Source organism: Ranitomeya variabilis, chromosome 5 (assembly GCF_051348905.1).
Source record: "Ranitomeya variabilis isolate aRanVar5 chromosome 5, aRanVar5.hap1, whole genome shotgun sequence".
In the NCBI taxonomy this organism is placed as follows: Eukaryota; Metazoa; Chordata; class Amphibia; order Anura; family Dendrobatidae; genus Ranitomeya; species Ranitomeya variabilis.
This window is the reverse complement of record NC_135236.1, coordinates 478,645,209-478,651,744: the sequence shown is the minus strand read 5'-3', so window position 1 is coordinate 478,651,744 and position 6,536 is coordinate 478,645,209.

Here is a 6,536-nt window from a genome sequence, read left to right as displayed (position 1 = left end):
ATCTTTGTGCAGACAAGTAGTGGTGGTCACAATAAAACTGTGCCTGCGCTCCTCCTGTATAAAGATGGCAGCGGTAAGTGAATCATTCGGCTGATCTCGGCGGCGGCGTGTTCGTGATGGTGTTCCGCTGGTGGTACCACGCAAGAGGCTGCGTACGGCGTATACAGTGTGTGTGTGTGTGAGGCACACGGCGTATGCAGTGTGTGTGTGGGGGGGCGTACGGCATATACAGTGTGTGTTTGTGTGTGTGATGCATACCCCGTATACAGTGTGTGTGTGTGTAGTGTGACAGTGTTCCGCTGGTGGTACCGCGCAAGAGGCTGGTAACACCATCAGTTTCCATATTGAGACACCCATCACTTGGGTGTCCCAATTAGGAGATCGGTGAACTTCCGCCGCTTGGAACTCTGAGATCCGGACACATCTGAACGGAACAGGATGTGAAGACATTACAAGGTAAGTACAGTATATATTAAGATTGTCCGCAGGATATCCCAATTATACCCGAGATGTCTTTTGCACTTTTTTCTATTCACACGCCAAATTTTAAAATAGGCAGAAAAAAAATTCTCCATGAGACAAGGTTTATGCCAAATGTATAAGGCAAAGTTAAAGAGAAATGACATATGCAAATTGCCTCTTCTGAGAAAAAGAGGACTTAACTCTATAGCGCCACCTGTTGGAAGTAGCGATCCTACAAGTCACAATCAACCCTTTAACGAGTCGTGCAGTATGACTTAGGATAAAAGCCAAATCAGTATCTCAATTCGCAGACACGGTGTTTCGGGCTGTTGGCCCTCGTCAGTGTGAGAACTGATTTGGCTAGGTGAGAGGCTCTGGACTGGGGTCTAAGGGTATGTGTCCACGTTCAGGAAACGCTGCGTGTTTGACGCTGCGTGGGGCCGCAGCGTCAAACACGCAGCGTCCAGATGTTCCAGCATAGTGGAGGGGATTCACGCATCCGTCGTCCCTGCGACTCCGGACATGCTGCGCGTCTTTTAAGATCGCAGCATGTCCGTGTTCCTTGCGGCGATGCTGCGCCGCCGCAATGAATAACACAGGGCCCTATGCGAGGGGTGCGATGATCCCGGATGTGTACAATGAACACATCCGGCATCATCCCGTCCCAGAAGGGGGCGGGGCTTAGCGCTGAGCGGGTTTGCCGCTCCGACGATACCGCCGGCCATCCTGAACGTGGACACGTACCCTTAGGGGTAACGTTTCTCCTTATGGAGAGTGACATACCAGCTGGCTTGTCAAGGTAAGGAGGCTTATTCGCCGTGCAATGCTCCTCTGGGAAATTCCCAAATTTCCCAGAGGAGCATTGCATGGCGAATAAGCCTCCTTACCTTGACAAGCCAGCTGGTATGTCACTCTCCATAAGGAGAAACGTTACCCCTTAGACCCCAGAGAAATTTATGTTGAAAATTTACATCTGCTCGTAGTGACTGTACAAGTGCAGCGCCCCAGAGTTCTGGTCGTTGCAGTACTGTGGCTTCGCCGCTAAGGGGAGCCATGGTACGTTCGATGGCACCGAAGGAGTTCCTCCAATCAGGTATCACAGACACCAATATGTTTCACAGCTGGGCCTCCGGGGGGAGCTAAGGGTGCTATTCATTAGGCCACTCCCCACCATAGTGGGTAAACTGGGGGTCAGGCAGGAAGTTAGAGAGAACGCTGACGGGTTTGAACGGAGCAACACCCTGTGGCAGGGGGTGTTGTGAAGGGAGAGACTGTAGGGTCTCTGCCAGGGGTGGGATCCTGGCAGAGGCTTGGCATTGAAAGAACGTAACGGGTCCGCGCAGGCTCCTGGAAGCGGCGGGACTCAAGAAAGGACTAGAAGCGAGATAGATTGTGCTGAGTGAGAAACGAGATCAAGCAGAAGGAGAATACCAGCAGGGGTTTTGTTGAAAGAGGCAGCACCCTGCTGAGGCGCAATACCGGTGGCCGGAACGCCGAGGGAGTGGATTAGAATACAGCTTCAAGCCATACTCCAAACAGCGGCAGGACAGTCGGTCTTAGGCGGGCTGTCTACCACATATCACCTATGAAGTCTTGGGGGGCAATTGCGGGAGAGGGACGACTCTAGGGTCCCGGAAGAACTCCAGGCCTACCTGACAAACGGGTGCCATTCCAACCTGAATACAGGGAAGGGGTGGATTACAGAGGAACATCAAATCGAGTTGTGAGGGAACTTAAGAAACAGACACAACCGTTGTGGGGTTACTTTCCGTAAGCACAGCAGGGAAGGACTACAACACATAGCGCTAGAAGGAAGGCACAGATTTCCACCTGAGAGGAGAACTCTGGAGGTGCCATTGGACCGGCCGGACTTGCGTAGCCTGGTGAACCGTGTTCCGGACTGAGGACTCAGAGATCTCCAGTAAAGAGGTAAAGAGACTGCAACCTGGTGTCCTCGTTATTTGCTGCGACTTACACCCCACAACCGCTACACCACCCCACCGCTACCATTACTACCACCTATTACACCGGACGTCCCCCACTGACGGACAGGGCCACGGACCGGGTCTAGCCACCGTGACAACCCCGAGACTGAGACCCAGAGGCCCGGCTCCGGGTATCCCCTCGGCCCTGCGGCGGTGTGGGGGCGCTCCAAACTTGGCATCACGAACAGGATCTACTTAAGCCTGAAGAATCAGGTCATGTGTGCCTAGAGACTGTGATTTACTGTGCTTGGACTGTACTTTATTGTAAGACTGTGCTGCGCCATTAGCCGCCAAAAGTTCCCGCCAAAAGGCGCCGCCATTGCTACACCCAAGGGGAAGGAGGGCGTGTTATGGGCGGAGACTCCCAGTGTGGCGCGAGAAATGGCTACCGCCCCCTGCACTTCTGGCTGCAGAGGAATGACCTGCCCCAAAGCAGAAGAGAAACACCCCTTGATATGCAACGGCGGGAAGCGGGTGACGGAGAAGCCCGACCTCGGAGAAATGGCGGAGCTAGGTGCATGCACTGCCACCGACTATCAGGCAGCAATGATGAACGGCGAGTGCCTGAGCGAGGAAGAAGCGGTTCAGGCCTGCCTTTCTTCACCGGAGATGGACCGGAGGCCTGCGGATCCGACAGCGGAGTTACGTCCACCAATCCCGACCTCGGAGTTAGAGGAGGAGGAACCACAGCCAGCGGAGCCGAGTCCGAGCATCCCATTGGAGGAGCCCCGGTCCGGGCTGCAGCAGACTCCAGTGTCCTCGTTAACGGACCAGAGCAACGCCGGTGGAACCACATCAGGCGCAGGTATGGGCGGCGCCCCTACTCCCCTGGACGGTTCTGCTCTCCCGACCGATCCTCCCCACAACAGTAACCCCGCGTTTACAATCGACCGGGCGGTTCTCACCCCCGGCGCGTTGGGGAAGTTGTTACCACCATTGCCAACCAAGTGGGGAGAGCCTATAGACATGGATCCAGGAGGGGTGATGTTCCGATGGGATGTTCCCTGGGTCGAGCAGGATGGGATTCCAATGGAAGGTCTCACTATTGCGATACTTACCTGGGATCAATACAAACAATGCGTGCTCCAGCATTGGGGGCAGCGCACTGAAGTTGAAAAACGGGAACTGCAGAGCAAAAAAATGATCTATGATGGGACGGATGCTGTCAGGCGAGGGACGGTGGCGGCATTCCACCCAAAGAAGGGGTGGGGTTCCATTTGGGAGTCGGGTCTACCTACTGGCATCTTCGTTGCCGGCTATGATGTGGAGACTCCCTGCTGTGATCGAGAAGGTGAACCACTCCGGGAGGGAGATCAGGTGACGTATACCCGTCACTGGAACACACAAGGATGGCGTGCCCGGAAAGTTCAGCGATACGAGTCTGAGAGAATGGCACCTGTGGCCCCAACTGTGGTCCATCCAGGGCTGCCAGACCTTGTTACTGTTTCTACTGTACGCTTTGTAGCAGCTCCTGAACTTGCCGACAGAGTTAGGCTTCAAATTCAGACAGCAGGCGACCAGGTGGTCCCTGTGGAGCTTGCTGCTGGTATCCGTGCTACAGTGGCCGGGGTTCAGGAACCCAAGCCACCAGAAGAAGAATAAACCTCGATACCATGAAAATGTAAATAGTTACTATTTGTTCTTTTGAGTTGCTGCTAAACCCGCCCAGGGTTAATGGATCCCTCTGTTAACCCGGGATCCTCTTTGTTTGTTTGCCTTTTCTGAAGTTGTTGCACAAAAGTTACACAAACTGCAGAAATCATGGACTGTGCATGATTCGAACTTCCTTTGTAAATAGTTTGCACCTTCTTAAAGGTGCACCCTACTGGTTTTAGCCAAAGACACTTTGCGAAGATATTTGCCCTATTTGTTTGAGCCAAAGACACTTTGTGAAGATACCTTTCCTACCGGTTCTAGTTAAAGACACTTTGCGAAGATACCATGCCGGAACCTTTGCATGGGCTGGTAGGCTGAGAAGACGAGCTACCTTAGAAAGACTTGGTCTCCTCTTAAAGGGGATGTGAGAAACTGAGCTTGAGAGAGATACTGTTGCAGAACAGTAATGCCATAATGATGCTTTGAAAAGAAATGTAACTGTTTTACATGCTAAGTTATATGTGTTGAATTTGTTGAAATGTGAAATCTAAATAATGTTTTGCAGAAAGAAAAGATGCAGAGAGCCCGTAGGGGTAGAGTAGAGGTCTGCATAGTTGAAAGTAAGCGAAGTAATAATGAAGGTGAGGATAGAAGGTAAACCCCGCGTCCCCATTGAAAGTTACTTTGTTACTAAGGACAGAGAGTGAACCCGTAGGGGTTAGAGAGTGAGTCCTTAAAGGAGCCGAGTAGAGCTGGCTCAGAGTTCTTTAAACGAAAGGAATGTTATGTCTATACCATGTATAGTAGAGAAAGGCAGTAGGCCCTGGCTGAACGGGGCGGTCCTGTAAAAGAAAGGAGAGGCAGTAGGTCTGGTGCCATAGGGACAGGCGGTCCTGCAGGTTCAAAGTAGGAGAATGTGAAGTTACCTTGCCCTGTAATGTGATTATAGGAAGGCCTTTGGTAAACTAAGAGTGTATGTTTCTTAAAGGCAATGTTAATTTATTGTTCCAGAATTTGCACTAAGTAGAATACCCGGTTGGGTAACAGGAGTTATGCATAGCCTGTAATTTATAATGTTGACCATGTTTGTAACGTTAAAAGTGTCCTCACCTCCCATAAAGGGAAGCCTGTTCAAGTATACTTATTGTTTTGCACTCAACAAAATTGTATGTCTGTTTACTAATCTGTATTGTTGTTTTTCTTCCCAGTCCCGGAGTACTGTGTTTAACCAGGGGGGAGTGCAGCGCCCCAGAGTTCTGGTCGTTGCAGTACTGTGGCTTCGCCGCTAAGGGGAGCCATGGTACGTTCGATGGCACCGAAGGAGTTCCTCCAATCAGGTATCACAGACACCAATATGTTTCACAGCTGGGCCTCCGGGGGGAGCTAAGGGTGCTATTCATTAGGCCACTCCCCACCATAGTGGGTAAACTGGGGGTCAGGCAGGAAGTTAGAGAGAACGCTGACGGGATTGAACGGAGCAACACCCTGTGGCAGGGGGTGTTGTGAAGGGAGAGACTGTAGGGTCTCTGCCAGGGGTGGGATCCTGGCAGAGGCTTGGCATTGAAAGAACGTAACGGGTCCGCGCAGGCTCCTGGAAGCGGCGGGACTCAAGAAAGGACTAGAAGCGAGATAGATTGTGCTGAGTGAGAAACGAGATCAAGCAGAAGGAGAATACCAGCAGGGGTTTTGTTGAAAGAGGCAGCACCCTGCTGAGGCGCAATACCGGTGGCCGGAACGCCGAGGGAGTGGATTAGAATACAGCTTCAAGCCATACTCCAAACAGCGGCAGGACAGTCGGTCTTAGGCGGGCTGTCTACCACATATCACCTATGAAGTCTTGGGGGGCAATTGCGGGAGAGGGGCGACTCTAGGGTCCCGGAAGAACTCCAGGCCTACCTGACAAACGGGTGCCATTCCAACCTGAATACAGGGAAGGGGTGGATTACAGAGGAACATCAAATCGAGTTGTGAGGGAACTTAAGAAACAGACACAACCGTTGTGGGGTTACTTTCCGTAAGCACAGCAGGGAAGGACTACAACACATAGCGCTAGAAGGAAGGCACAGATTTCCACCTGAGAGGAGAACTCTGGAGGTGCCATTGGACCGGCCGGACTTGCGTAGCCTGGTGAACCGTGTTCCGGACTGAGGACTCAGAGATCTCCAGTAAAGAGGTAAAGAGACTGCAACCTGGTGTCCTCGTTATTTGCTGCGACTTACACCCCACAACCGCTACACCACCCCACCGCTACCATTACTACCACCTATTACACCGGACGTCCCCCACTGACGGACAGGGCCACGGACCGGGTCTAGCCACCGTGACAACCCCGAGACTGAGACCCAGAGGCCCGGCTCCGGGTATCCCCTCGGCCCTGCGGCGGTGTGGGGGCGCTCCACAAACATATGCAGCTTTTAATTTATTAGACCTACACATAATGCGTAAAGATGAGCAAACCTGAACTGTAACGTTCTGAGCTCGTCTAGACCCCTA